This window comes from Theropithecus gelada, chromosome 11 (genome assembly GCF_003255815.1).
Source record: "Theropithecus gelada isolate Dixy chromosome 11, Tgel_1.0, whole genome shotgun sequence".
NCBI classification, from domain to species: Eukaryota; Metazoa; Chordata; class Mammalia; order Primates; family Cercopithecidae; genus Theropithecus; species Theropithecus gelada.
The window spans coordinates 100847598-100862990 of NC_037679.1; the positions used below are offsets into that span (position 1 = coordinate 100847598).

A 15393-nucleotide genomic window follows, 5' to 3' on the forward strand; every position below is an offset into this window, starting at 1 on the left:
ACAAAATGTTTGTGAAACTAGTCAGAAAAGAGGTTTCTGGTGATGCATGCCTTTTCTTTTCCCCTTTTTTTTTTTTTTTTTTTAACATAATAGTAGACTGGTAAGAAATTCGCTCCTTGAATACAGTGAGAACATGAGGTTTTGCCTGTCAAAGCAAGTTTACACTTACGTGTGTATTAGCATAACCCAGCAGTTATTCTGTCCTTGGCATCTTTAATTCCTGTAAGGGCCGTCTCAGCAGCTGTAATTGGTGTCTTTCTGGGACAATAATGTCAAAACAGTGATGTTTCATCAGCATTATAGACTTGTTCTAGTGTCAGATGTTTATTAGCAATGACCTTGGCAAACTCATCAAAGAATTTCTCTGTTGCTTCATGACCACCATGTTTTATCCCTACATGTCTTTAAAAATTTAATGCTGTATCTTTTTTTCTTACTTTAAGTTCCACTGTACATGTGCACAATGTGCAGGTTTGTTACATATGTATGCATGTGCCATGTTGGTTTGCTGTACCCATTAACTCATCATTTACATTAGGTATTTCTCCTAATGCTATGCCTACCCCATCCCGCCACCCACAGCAGGCCCTGGCGTGTGATGTTCCCTACCCTGTGTCCAAGTGTTCTCATTGTTCAGTTCCCACCTATGAGTGAGAACATGCGGTGTTTGGTTTTCTGTCCTTGTGATAGTTTGCTCAGAATGATGGTTTCCAGCTTCATCCATGTCGTTGCAAAAGGACATGAACTCATCCTTTTTTATGGCTGCATAGTATTCCATGGTGTATATGTGCCACATTTTCTTAATCCAGTCTATCATTGATGGACATTTGAGTTGGTTCAAAGTCTTTGCTATTGTGAATAGTGCCACAATAAACATATGTGTGCATGTGTCTTTATAGTAGAATGATTTATACTCCTTTGGGTATATACCCAGTAATGGGATCGCTGGGTCAAATGGTATTTGTAGTTCTAGATCCTTGAGGAATTGCCACACTGTCTTCCACAATGGTTGAACTAGTTTACACTCCCAGCAACACTGTAAAAGCGTTCCTATTTCTCCACATCCTCTCCAGCGCCTGTTGCCTGACTTTTTAATAATCGCCATTCTAACTGATGTGAGATGGTATCTCATTGTGGTTTTGATTTGCATTTCTCTGATGACCAGTGATGATGAGCATTTTTTCATGTGTCTGTTGGCTGCATAAATGTCTCCTTTTGAAAAGTGTCTGTTCATGTCCTTTGCTTACTTTTTGATGGAGTTGTTTGATTTTTTTCTTGTAAATTTGTTTAAGTTCTTTGTAGATTCTGGATATTAGCCCTTTGTCAGATGGGTAGATGGCAAAATTTTTCTCCCATTCTGTAGGTTGCCTCACTATGATGGTAGTTTCTTTTGCTGTGCAGAAGCTCTTTAGTTAGATCCCATTTGTCAATTTTGGCTTTTGTTGCCATTGCTTTTGGTGTTTTAGTCATGAAGTCCTTGCTCATGCCTATGTCCTGAATGGTATTGCCTAGGTTTTCTCCTAGAGTTTTTATGGTTTTAGGTCTAACATTTAAGTCTTTAATCCATCTTGAATTAGTTTTTGTATAAGGTGTAAGGAAGGGATCCAGTTTCGGCTTTCTACATATGGCTAGCCAGTTTTCCCAGCACCATTTATTAAATAGGGAATCCTTTCCCCATTTCCTGTTTTTGTCAGGTTTGTCAAAGATAAGATGGTTATAGATGTGTAGTGTTATTTCTGAGACCTCTATTCTGTTCCATTGGTCTATATTTCTGTTTTGGTACCAGTATCATGCTGTTTGGTTAGTGTAGCCTTGTAGTATAGTTTGAAATCAGGTAGCAGGATGCCTCCAGTTTTGTTCTTTTTGCTTAGGATTGTCTTGGCAATGCGGGCTGTTTTTTGGTTCCGTATGAACTTTAAAGTAGTTTTTTCTAATTGTGTGAAGAAAGTCATTGGTAGCTTGATGGGGATGGCATTGAATCTATAAATTACCTTGGGCAGTATGGCCATTTTCACGATATTGATTCTTCCTGTCCATGAGCGTGGAATGTTCTTCCATTTGTTTGTGTCCTCTTTTATTTCATTGAGCAGTGGTTTGTAGTTCTCCTTGAAGAGGTCCTTCACATCCCTTGTAAGTTGGATTCCTAGGTATTTTATTCTCTTTGTAGCAATTGTTAATGGGAGTTCACTCATGATTTGGCTCTCTGTTATTGGTATATAGGAATACTTGTGATTTTTGCACATTGATTTTGTATCCTGAGACTTTGCTGAAGTTGCTTATCAGCTTAAGATTTTGGGCTGAGACGATGGGGTTTTCTAAATATACAATCATGTCATCTGCAAACAGGGGCACTTTGACTTCCTCTTTTTCTAATTGAATACTCTTTATTTTTTTCTCTTGCCTAATTGCCCTGGCCAGAACTTCCAACACTATGTTGAACAGGAGTGGTGAGAGAGGGCATCCCTGTCGTGTGCCAGTTTTCAAAGGGAATGCTTCCAGTTTTTGCCCATTCAGTATGATATTGGCTGTGGGCTTGTGATAAATAGCTCTTATTATTTTGAGATACATTCCATCAATACCTAGTTTATTGAGAGTGTTTAGCATGAAGGGCTGTTGAATTTTGTCAAAGGCCTTTTCTGCATCTGTTGAGATAATCATGTGGTTTTTGTGTTTGGTTCTGTTTATGTGATGAATTATGTTTATTGATTTGCATATGTTGAACTAGCCTTGCATCCCAGGGATGAAACCAACTTGATCTTGGTGGATAACCTTTTTGATGTGCTGCTGGATTCGGTTTGCCAGTACTTTGTTGAGGATTTTTGCATCGATATTCATCAGGGATATTGGTCTAAAATTCTCTTTTGTGTGTGTGTGTCTCTGCGAGGCTTTGGTATCAGGATGATGCTGGCCTCATAAAATAAGTTAGGGAGGATTCTCTTTTTTTCTATTGATTGGAATAGTTTCACAAGGAATGGTACTAGCTCTTCTTTGTACCTCTGGTAGAATTTGACTGTAAATCTGCTGGTCCTGGACTTTTTTTGGTTGGTAAAATATTAATTATTGCCTCAATTTCAGAGCCTGTTATTGGTCTATTCAGGGATTCAACTTCTTTCTGGTTTAGTCTTGGGAGGGTGTATGTGTCCAGGAATTTATCCATTTCTTCTAGATTTTCTAGTTTATTTGCATAGAGATGTTTATAGTATTCTCTGATGGTAGTTTGTATTTCTGTGGGATTGGTGGTGATATCTCCTTTATCATTTTTTATTACATCTATTTGATTCTTCTCTCTTTTCTTCTTTATTAGTCTTGCTAGTGGTCTGTCTATTTTCTTGATCTTTTCAAAAAACGAGCTCCTGGATTCATTTATTTTTTTGAAGGGTTTTTTTGTGTCTCTATCTCCTTCAGTTCTGCTCTGATCTTAGTTATTTCTTGCCTTCTGCTAGGTTTTGAATGTGTTTGCTCTTGCTTCTCTAGTTCTTTTAATTGTGATGTTAGGTTGTCGATTTTAGATCTTTCCTGCTTTCTCTTGTGGGCATTTAGTGCTATAAATTTCCCTCTACACACTGCTTTAAATGTGTCCCAGAGATTCTTGTACGTTGTGTCTTTGTTCTCATTGGTTTCAAAGAACATCTTTATTTCTGCCTTCATTTCGTTATTTACCCAGTAGTCATTCAGGAGCAGATTGTTCAGTTTCCATGTAGTTGAGCGGTTTTGAGTGAGTTTCTTAATCCTGTGTTCTAGTTTGATTGCACTGTGGTCTGAGAGACAGTTTGTTATGATTTCTGTTCTTTTACATTTGCTGAGGAGTGCTTTACTTCCAACTATGTGGTCAATTGTGGAATAAGTGTGATGTGGTGCTGAGGAGAATGTATATCCTGTTGATTTGGGGTGGAGAGTTCCGTAGATGTCTATTAGGTCTGCTTGGTGCAGTGCTGAGTTCAAGTCCTGGATATCCTTGTTAACCTTCTGTCTCATTGATTATCTAATATTGACAGTGGGGTGTTAAGTCTCCCATTATTATTGTGTGGGAGTCTAAGTCTCTTTGTAGGGTCTCTAAGAACTTTTATGAATCTGGGTGCTCCTGTATTAGGTGCATATATATTTAGGATAGTTAGCTCTTCTTGTTGAATTGATCCCTTTACCATTGTGTAATGGCCCTCTTTGTCTCTTTTGATCTTTGTTGATTTAAAGTCTGTTTTATCAGAGACTAGGATTGCAACCCCTGCTTTTTTTTTGCTTTCCATTTGCTTGGTAGATCTTCCTCCATCCCTTTATTTTGAGCCTTTGTGTGTCTCTGCATGTGAGATGGGTCTTCTGAATACAGCACACTGATGGGTCTTGACTCTTTATCCAATTTGCCAGTCTGTGTCTTTTAATTGGGGTATTTAGCCCATTTATATTTAAGGTTAATATTGTTATCTGTGAATCTGATCCTGTCGTTATGATGTTAATTGGTTATTTTGCCCGTTAGTTGATGTAATTTCTTCCTAGCATCGATGGTTTTTACTGTTTGACATGTTTTTACAGTGGCTAGTACCGGTTGTTCCTTTCCATGTTTAGTGCTTCCTTCAGGAGCTCTTGTAAGGCAGGCCTGGTGGTGACAAAATCTCTCAGCATTTGCTTGTCTGTAAGGGATTTTATTTCTCCTTCACTTATGAAGCTTAATTTGGCTGGATATTAAATTCTGGGTTGAAAAGTCTTTTCTTTAAGAATGTTGAATATTGGCCCCCACTCTCTTCTGGCTTGTAGAGTTTCTGCTGAGAGATGCACTGTTAGTCTGATGGGCTTCCCTTTGTGGGTAACCCGACCTTTCTCTCTGGCTGCCCTTAACATTTTTTCCTTCATTTCAACCTTGGTGAATCTGGTAATTATGTATCTTGGGGTTGCTTGTCTCGAGGAATATCTTTGTGGTGTTCTCTGCATTTCCTGAATTTGAATGTTGGCCTGCCTTGCTAGGTTGGGGAAGTTCTCCTGGATAATATCCTGAAGAGTATTTTCCAGCTTGGTTCCATTCTCCCCGTCACTTTCAGGTACACCAATCAAACGTAGATTTGGTCTTTTCACATAGTCCCACATTTTTTGGAGACTTTGTTCATTTCTTTTTCCTCCAAACTTCTCTTCTTGCTTCATTTCCTTAATTTGATCTTCAGTCACTGATACCCTTTCTTCCACTTGATCAAATCGGCTACTGAAGCTTGTGCATGCGTCACGTAGTTCTCATGCCATGGTTTTCAGCTCCATCAGGTCATTTAAGGTCTTCTCTACACTGTTTATTCTAGTTAGCCATTTGTATAATCTTTTTTCACGGTTTTTAGCTTCCTTGCGATGGGTTCAAACATCCTCCTTTAGCTTGGAGAAGTTTGTTATTACCGACCTTCTGAAGCCTATTTCTGTCAGCTCGTCAAAGTCATTCTCTGTCCAGCTTTTTTCCATTGCTGGTGAGGAGCTGTGATCCTTTGGAGGAGAAGAGGAGCTCTGGTTTTTAGAATTTTCAGCTTTTCTGCTCTGGTTTCTCTGCATCTTTGTGGTTTTATCTACCTTTGGTCTTTGATGATGGTGACCTACAGATGGGGTTTTGGTGTGGATGTCCTTTTTGTTGACGTTGATGCTATTCCTTTCTCTTTGTTAGTTTTCCTTCTAACAGTCAGGTCCCTCAGCTGCAGGTCTGTTGGAGTTTGTTGGAGTCTGTTGTCCAGACCCTGTTTGCCTGGGTATCCCAGCGCAGGCTGCAGAGCAGCAAATATTGCAGAACAGCAAATATTGCTGCCTGATCCTTCCTCTTGGAAGCTTCGTCTCAGAGGGGCACCTGGCTGTATGAGGTGTAAATCGGCCTCTACTGGGAGGTGTCTCCCAGTTAGGCTACACGGGGGTCAGGGACCCACTTGAGGAGGCAGTCTGTCTGTTCTCAGAGCTCAAATACCATGCTGGGAGAACCACTGCTCTCTTCAGAGCTGTCAGACAGGGACATTTAAGTCTGCAGAAGTTTCTGCTGCCTTTTGTTCAGCTATTTCCTGCCTCCAGAGGTGGAGTCCAGAGAGGCAGGCAGGCCTTGTTGAACTGCGCTGGGCTCCACCCAGTTCAAGCTTTCTGGCCGCTTTGTTTACCTACTCAAGCCTCAGCAATGGCAGATGCCCTTCCCCTAGCCAGGCTGCTGCCTCACAGTTTGATCTCGGACTGCTGCCCTAGCAGTGAGCAAGGCTCCATGGGCATGGGACCCGCTGAGCCAGGCGCAGGATATAATCTCCTTGTGTGCCGTTTGCTAAGACCATTGGAAAAGCGCAGTATTTGGGTAGCAGTGTCCCAATTTTACCGGTACAGTCTGTCACAGCTTCCCTTGGCTAGGAAAGGGAAATCCCTCAACCCTTGTGCTTCCTGGGTGAGGCGATGCCCTGCCCTGCTTTGGCTCGCCCTCTGTGGGCTGCACCCACTGTCTAACCAGTCCCAGTGAGATGAACCAGGTACCTCAGTTGGAAATGCAGAAATTACCCGCCTTCTGCATCAGTCACGCTGGGAGCTGCAGACCAGAGCTGTTCCTGTTTGGCCATCTTGGAATGGACCGCCCCCCCCCTACCAGTGCTGTATCTTTTCTTAAATTTCTGCAGCATGCCCGTTGAATATTCAGTGTTCTTTTCAATTTTCAGTTCATCACGACCTTTCATTATTTCATGATCAGCATACTATTAAGTGGCGTGGATTCCCTGTGATTCTGGTGGACTACCCTTTCAATACTTGAGCAAGATTTCGTTTTTAGCTTTTTGCAGGAGTTTTCTATTTTTATTAACTTCTGTTCATTACTTTCAACATAGAACTTTTATAGTTGGTCCTTCTGTTTCTTCAGATCATATATATAGTGGTCATTTCAACACCATACTCTTCTGTAAGATATTTCAGACTTAACACTGCTGCCCAGTTGCTATAACAGCTTGACTTTCTGTTCTGTAGATAAATATAAATGCTTTCCTTTTTTTCTTATCATTATTATCCATAGTGGTATCTGCAGGCCTTTTTGACCTTGTCAATAGTATCTTTATACTGCAGACCAGAGAATAAGAAAAAAACACAGTAATGCACATAGATGTTGGCCTCTTGTGGGCATTGTGAGGAACCTGCCATTGGCACATCCAGCCTGCAGATATGCTATCTAGCCTGCATGTATGGCACATCTACCCTTTGTGGACATGCTTGCGTGGGGGAATCTGGAGATGTGAGGAAAATATATATTACAGCTGAAGGGGCTTGGGAAAGTATTTTTCCCTTGGATAAACTGTATATTAAACTCTTTCATTTTGACTGTGACCCATCACATGAGGTCAGGAGTAGAATTTTCTGCTCATGGCCTTATGTAAAGGCTTAAAAAGTTTCGAATTTTGAAGGATTTCTGATTTTAGATTTTTGGATTGGGGTATTCAACTGATATATATTATGCTATATATATTATGTCTATATGTGTTACCAACCCAACTATACATTTTTATCATTACTTTACATAATTGTATGTCTTTTAAGGAAGCTGATAGAAAAAGGGGAGCACAAGTGTGTAGCATCTACATATTTAATTTATTACATATACCTTCTTATTTACTGTGATTCTTCTTGTGGATTTGAGTTACCATATGGTGTTATTTCCTTCTCCAATATATCTTTGTTCCCACCTGCCTTCTTGGTGCTGCTATTGTATATTTAACAATTCTGTATATTATAGGCATAATTATACAATTAAATACATATTTAAAAAATTGATACATAATAGACATACATATTTTCAGGACACACGATAATTTAATAAATTCACATAAAATTTACATATGAAATCAGGGTAATGTGATATCTATCACCTTAAATACTTGTCTTCTTTATGCTAGAAACCATTCAAACTATTCCCTTCTAGCTATTTTGAAATGTACAATAGATTATTATAAACTACAGTCACCTTACTGATCTGTTGAACACTAGGTCTTATTACTTATAGGTCTTATTTCTTATATCTAACTGTATATTTTTACCCATTAATCAACCTCTTTTAATCACTCTTTCCCCCTGCCCTTCCCAGCCTCTGGTAACCACCAATCTACTTTGTCTCTTCATGAGTTCCACTTATTTAGCTCCCACATATGAATGAGAACAGGTGATATTTGTCTTTCTGTGCTCGGCTTATTTTACTTAACATAATGAATTCTCATTCTTTCCATGTTGCTGCCCATGTCATGACTCCATTCTTTTTTTACAGCTGGATAATCCATTGTGTATAAAAACCAGATTTTCTTTATCCATTTATCCATGGATGGATACTTAGGTTGATTCCCTGTCTTGGCTATTACGAATCTTTCTGCAGTAAACATGGGAGTGCAGATATCTCTTCACTATATTGATTTTTTTTTTCTTTTAGGTATATACTCAGTAGTGGCACTGCTGGATAATATGTTAGTTCTTTTTTTTTTTTTTTTCCTGAGGCATCTCCATAGTTTTCCATGGTGACTGTTCTTATTTACATTCCCACCAACAGTATACGAGGGTTCCATTTTCTCCACATCCTTGCTAGCATTTGTTATTCTTTGTCTTTTTATAAAAGCTGTTTTAACTGAGGTGAGATGATGTCTCATTGTGGTTTTGGTTTGCATTTCTCTGAAAATTAGTGGTTTTGAACATTTTCTCATATACCTGTTGGCAATTTGTATGTCTTGTGATAAATATCTATTCAGGTCTTTTGCCCGCTTTTAAATTGGATTATTTGTGGGTTTTTTTTTTTTTCTTTTGCTGTTGAATTATTTGAGCTCCTTATATATTCTTATTATTAATCAGTTGCCACATTGATAGTTTGCACATATTTTCTCCCATTCTGTGACTTGTTTCTTCACTTTGTTGATTGTTTCCTTTGTTGTGTAGACTCTTTTTAGTTTGATGTAATTCCAGTGATCCATTTTTGCTTTGGTTGCAGTGCTTTTGAGGTCTTACACAAAAAATCTTGCCCAGACCAGTGTTCTGATTTCCCCAATGTTTTCTTTTAGTAGTTTCATAGTTTCACATCTTAGATTTTAAGTCTTTAAATTTGATTTGATTTTTTAATATGGCTAGAGATAGTGGTATGGTTTTATTTTTCTGCAAATTGGATAGTCTTTATCCAGTTTTTCCAGCACCATTTATTAAAGAGACTGTTCCCATTCTATGTTCTTGGTGACTTTGTTGAAATGAGTTAGCTGTAAATGTGTGGATTTATATCTGGGTTCTCTATTCTGTTCCATTGGTCTATGTGTCTGTTTTTATGCAAGTATCATGCTGATTTCATTACTATAGCTTTGTAGTATATTTTGAAGTCGGGTAATGTGAGACCTCCAGCCTTATTTTTGCTCAAGATTGCTTTACCTATTCAGGGTCTTTTGCGGTTCTATGTAAATTTTAGGACTTTTTGTTTGTTTGTTTATTTCTGTGAAGAATATCATTGGTATTTTGATAGGGATTATGTTGAACCTGTAAATTGCTTTGGGCGGTATTGTCATTTTAACAATATTAATTGTTTCAATTCGTGAGCATGGAATGTCTTTCCATTTGTTATGTCTTTAATTTCTTTCATAAGCATTTTATAGTTTTTCCTGTATAGATCTTTCATTTTAAATTGACTTCTATGTATTTTATATTATTTGTAGCTATTGTAAATTGAATTGCTTTTTTGATTTCTTTTTTAGATTGTTTGCTCTTGGCATATATAAATGCTACTGATTTTTTGTATGTTGATTTTGTATCCTGCAATTTTACTGAATTTATCAGTTCTAACAAGTTTTTGGTGGAGTTTTTAGGTTTCTTTAAGAATAGGATTATGTCTTCTGTCAACAAAGAAAATTTTACTTCTTTTTCTCCAATTTGGTTGCCATTTATTTCTCTTTCTTGCCTAACTCTTGCCAGGACTTCCAATATCGTGTTGAGTAACAGTAGTGAAACTGGACATCCTTGTCTTGTTCCAGATTTTAGAGGAAAGGCTTTTAATTTTTTCCCATTTAGTGTGATGTTAGCTGTGGGTTTGTTATCTGGCCTTAATAGATATGTTTCTTCTATATCCAGTTTGTTGAGGGTTTTTATTATAAGAAGATGTTGAATTTTATCAAATGCTTTTAAAGCATCTATTAAAATGATTATAGTTTTTCTTCTTGGTTCTGTTGTGATCTGTCATGCTGATTGATTTGCGTATGTTGAACCATCCTTGCATCCTTGGGATGTGAATCCCACTTGATCATGGTGAATGATTTTTTTAATGTGTTGTTGAATTCAGTTTGCTCATATTTTATTGAGGATTTTTGCATCTATGTTCATGGGTGATACTGGCCCATGGTTTTCTTTGTTTGTTGTGTCCCTATTGGGTTTTGATATAAGGATAATGCTGTCTCGTAGAATGAGTTTGAAGTATTTCTTCCTTTTCAGTGTTTTTGAAGAGTTTGAGTAGAATTGGCATTAGTTCTTTAAATGTTTGGTAGAATTCAGCAGTGAAGCCATCAGGTCCTGAGCTTTTCTTTGTTGGGAGACATAATTATAGCTTCAATCTTGTTACTTGTTATTGGTTTGTTTAGGTTTTAATTTTCTTTATTTTTCCTCTTCTTTCTCTTCTTCTCTTTTCTTTTTCTTTCTTCCTACAGGATCTCTCTCTGTTGGCCAGGCTGGAGTGCAATGGTGCCGTCATAGCTCACTGCAGCTTTAAATACTGGAGCTCAAGTGATACTCCCACTCCCACCTCAGCCTCCCAAGTATTTGGGACCACAGGCACATGCCCAGCTAATTTTTAAATTTTGTGCAGAGACAGAGTTTTGCTATGTTGCCTAGGCTGGTCTTGAACTCCTGGCCACAAATGATCCTCCTACCTCAGCCTCCCAAAGTGCTGGGATTACAGGCATGAGCCACTGCACCCAGCCTGTTCAAGTTTTCTATTTCTTTGTTTCTTTTTTTTTTTTTTGAGATGGAGTCTTGCTCTGTTACCCAGGCTGGAGTGCAGTGGCACAGTCTTGGCTCACTGCAAGCTCTGCCTCCCAGGTTCATGCCATTTTCCTGGCTTAGCCTCCCGAGTAGCTGGGACTACAGGTGCCTGCCACCACACCTGGCTAATTTTTTTTTGTATTTTTAGTAGAGACGGGGCTTCACCGTGTTAGCCAGGATGGTCTCGATCTCCTGACCTTGTGATCCGCCCACCTCAGCCTCCCAAAGTGCTGGGATTACAGGCATGAGCCACTGTGCCCGGCCCAAGTTTTCTATTTCTTTATGATTTAATCATAGTAGATTGAATATGTCCAGGAATTTTTCAATTTCTTCTCGGTTTTCCAGTTTGTTGGCGTGTTGTTTATAATAGTCTCTAATAATTCTTTGTGTTTATTCTGGTCTCAGTTGTCACCTTTTTCATTTCTGATTTTATTTATTTGGATCTTCTCTTTTTTTTCTTAGTCTTGCTAAGACTAAGAATTGTCAATTTTTGTTTATCTTTTGAAAAATGCGGCTTTGCTTTTTAAGTCTCAATTTTTTTTATGCTCTGGTATTTATTATTTTTTTCCTTCTGTTAATTTTGGATTTGGTTTATTTTTGCTTTTCTAGTTCCTTAAGGTGTGCACTGTTAGATTGTTATTGTTTTCTTCTTTTTTTAAAGTGTACTTTTTTGATGCAGATGTTTATTGCTATAAACTTCTCTGTTAGTACTGCTTTTATTGTATTCCATAACTTTTGGTATTTTGTATCTCCACTTTCCTTTGCTTTAAGAAATTTTAAATTTCCTTCCTAATTTCTTCATTGGCTAGTTGGTCATTTTGGAGCATGTTGTTTAACCTCCATGTTTTTGTGTAGTTTCCAAAGTTCCTCCTTTCTTTGGTTTCTAGTTTCATTTCATTGTGGTCAGAAAAGATAATTGATATGATTTCTGCTTTTTTGTTGAGACTTTTTGTGACCTAAGATATGGCCTATTCTGAAGAATATTTCCTGTGTTGATGAAAAGAATGTGTATTCTGCAGCAATTGGGTGAAATGTTCTGTAAATGACAGGCCTGTTTGATCTAGTGTGTAATTTAAATCTGATGTGGTTTTTTGTTGTTGTTGTTGTTGATTTTCTGTCTGGAAGTCCCTTACTTTTTATTATCATTATTTTTTAAAGTTTCTTGCTTTTGCTGTATTGCAGTCTGCCCCTCACTTTAAGTCTATTAATGTTTGTTTTATATGCTTAAGATCTCGGGTGTTGAGTGCATAGATACTTATTATGTCCACTTGCTTAGTTGACCCTATTATCATTATTTATTGACCTTCTTTATCTCTTTATACAGGCCTTGTTCATAGTCTATTGTATCTCTTTATGAATATGGCTACTCTTTGCTCTTCTTTGTTTTCCAATTGCATGGAATATCTTTATCCCTTCACTTTCATCCTCATGTGCGTCTTTATAGGTGAGGTTGGTTTCTTGTAAGTATCATATATTTGGAATTTTTTTTTTCCCCATTCAGCCACTCTGTGCTCTTTAATTCGAGAAGTGAATCCATTTGCATTCAGGATTCCTTGCAACGTCCTTGCTAGTTCATTTTGTTGCTTATTTTCTGGTTGTTTTGTAATTGCTCTCTTCTTTCTTACATCCTCCTTTCTGGGTAAGTGATTTCCTTGGTTGTATGTTTTAACTCATTGCTTTTTATTTTTAGTGGGTCTATTATAGGTTTTTGCATTATGATTACTGCAAGACTTACGAAAACATCTTACAGATACAACAAGTTGTAGTATAGAGAGATTAGAGATTCTTCGTAATTTAGCTATTGAGTATCTTTTTTTACCCACTAGGCCTGCCTCCTTTTAAGCACTAGATGGTGCCTTACACTCAGGTTTTTCTTAGCTCCATTAAATAATGAGAACACTGCCCATGCTGAGTGGGAGAGGTACCAAAGAGGTTATCCTGGCAGCACGGGAAGGCTGACTTGGGCTTTGTGCCTGGGAAACCTGTGGAGTGAAGCTCCTACAATGTGGTGTTGCTGAATAGCCACTCTGATTTGGTGTCTCCTTTGATTGAGTTACAGAGCAGTGTCCAGGGTTAGGGATTGTAGTCCTACTTAACTCCTTTGTCTCTGGCTGTTTTCAGGGAAAGTTCTCCCTTCAGGTACTCCCAGTGCTTCCTGTAGATTGAGGCAGGGACAGGTCTGTCAGGGAACCCAAGATGGTGGGAAAGCTGGTTGGCCACCTTAATCTCACTTTTTCCAGTGTAGAAATCATGAGTCAGGGGCAAGTTTTCTGTATGCTTGATGCTGGGCTGATTTTGTGGTGAGGTATCATGGGTAAGAAAATCCAATTCCCTTATTGTCTGCTCAGAGTTTTTTCACTCCTCTGTGTCCCTGGGAACTGTCTCTGCCTACATAATATTTGCGTTCTGGGGTATTGCTGGCGATGATCTTGGTGCTGTGTATTTGTTTTTGGTTTTCTGTGGGGGCAGGGAGTGAAGCCAGCTATCTTCTGTGCCGCCATCTTGGAACTGGCAGTTCATGAATTGGTTTATGTAGTTACTTTTAAATCAGTCAGGAGGTGAAAGGAGAAATCAGCAATTATACCTCTAAATTACTTACATAATTACCTTTACCAGCTCTCTTTTGTTCTTTTTTATCCCCCATGGATTATTAGTACTGCCTAGTATCGTTTCAGCCTGATAAACTTCCTTTGTTATTTCTTGTAAAGCAGGTTTGCTAGCAATGAATTCTCTCAATTTTTGTAATTGTGGCAATATCTTTATTTCACCTTCATTTTTGAAAGATAGTTTTGCTAGTATAAGATTCTTGGTTGATAGGTGCTTTTTTTGTTTGTTTTTTACTTTATGTACTCGGAGAATGTTGTCTCCTAACCTTTGACCTTTAGCGTTTCTGATGAGAAGTCAGCTGTTAATCTCATTAGGATTCTTTTATATGTGATCAGTTGTTTTTCTCTTCCTGATTTTAAGGTTTTCTGTTTGTCTTTGACTTTCCAAATTTTGACTTTGATGTGTCTGCATTTGGATCTCTGTGTTTTTCCTTTTTGGAATGTACTTGAGCTTCTTGGATGTGTAGATTTATGTCTATACACACACACACACACACACACACGTATAGATTGTGTGTGTGTATATATATACGTGTATATATGTGTGTGTATATATATATAAAATTTACAAATATGGATAGTTTTACTTTCTTTAAAGTTTTTCCTGTGCCTTTCTCTCTCTCCTCTGCTTCTGATACTCCAGTTATTTATATGTTGGTGCACTTAATGGTATCCTACATTTTTCTAATGCTCTGTTTATTTTTCTTTAATTTTTTTCTTTCCTTTCTTACATTTCATCTATTACATAATGTCTATTCATTTATGTTCAAACTTGCTGATACTTTCTTATTCACAGAGCTACCACTGAGTATTTCTAGTGAGTTTTTCGTTTTACTTACTATACTTTTCAACTCCAGAATTTCCATTTGGTTATTTTAAATTATTTCTCTCTTTATTGATATTATTTATTTGATGAGACATTGTCATCATAATTTCCCTTAACCTGTTAAGCATAGTTTCATTTAGGTCTTTGAACATATTTGTATTGTATTAATTGCTTGGAAGTGTTTGTTTGCTCAGTCTACCACCTGTGCCCCATCTAGAGACAGCTTCTTTTGGTTTTCCATGGGTATCGCTCATATCTTTATGGGGTTTTTTTTTTATGTCTCATATTTTTTTTGTTGAAAACTGGATATTTTATGTAACATAGCAACTCTGGATGCTGATCCCTATTGTGATTGTTTGGTTATTGGTTTATGTGTTTAGTGATACAGCTGAACAAATTCTGTAAAGTCCATTTTCCTCACAATGTGTAGCTTCTAATATCCCAGCTCAGATGTTTCCCCATTGTTCTTTTTTTTTTTTTTTTTTTTTTTAAAATTTATTTATTATTATTATACTTTAAGTTGTAGGGTACATGTGCATAACGTGCAGGTTTGTTACATATGTATACTTGTGCCATGTTGGTCTACTGCACCCATCAACTCATCATTTACATCAGGTATAACTCCCAATGCAATCCCTCCCCCCTCCCCCCTCCCCATGATAGGTCCCGGTGTGTGATGTTCCCCTTCCTGAGTCCAAGTGATCTCATTGTTCAGTTCCCACCTATGAGTGAGAACATGCGGTGTTTGGTTTTCTGTTCTTGTGAGAGTTTGCTAAGAATGATGGTTTCCAGCTGCATCCATGTCCCTACAAAGGACGCAAACTCATCCTTTTTTATGGCTGCATAGTATTCCATGGTGTATATGTGCCACATTTTCTTAATCCAATCTGTCACTGATGGACATTTGGGTTGATTCCAAGTCTTTGCTATTGTGAATAGTGCTGCAATAAACATACGTGTGCATGTGTCTTTATAGCAGCATAATTTATAATCCTTTGGGTATAT

The 15393-nt window shown here is 37.8% G+C and overlaps 1 protein-coding gene across 3 annotated transcripts in view; it reads left to right on the forward strand.

Annotated features, from left to right (window-relative positions):
- Window positions 1-15393, forward strand: part of PARP11 (poly(ADP-ribose) polymerase family member 11) — a 66074-nt gene that overhangs the window by 13489 nt on the left and 37192 nt on the right. The gene's annotated exons all lie outside the window — the stretch shown is intronic.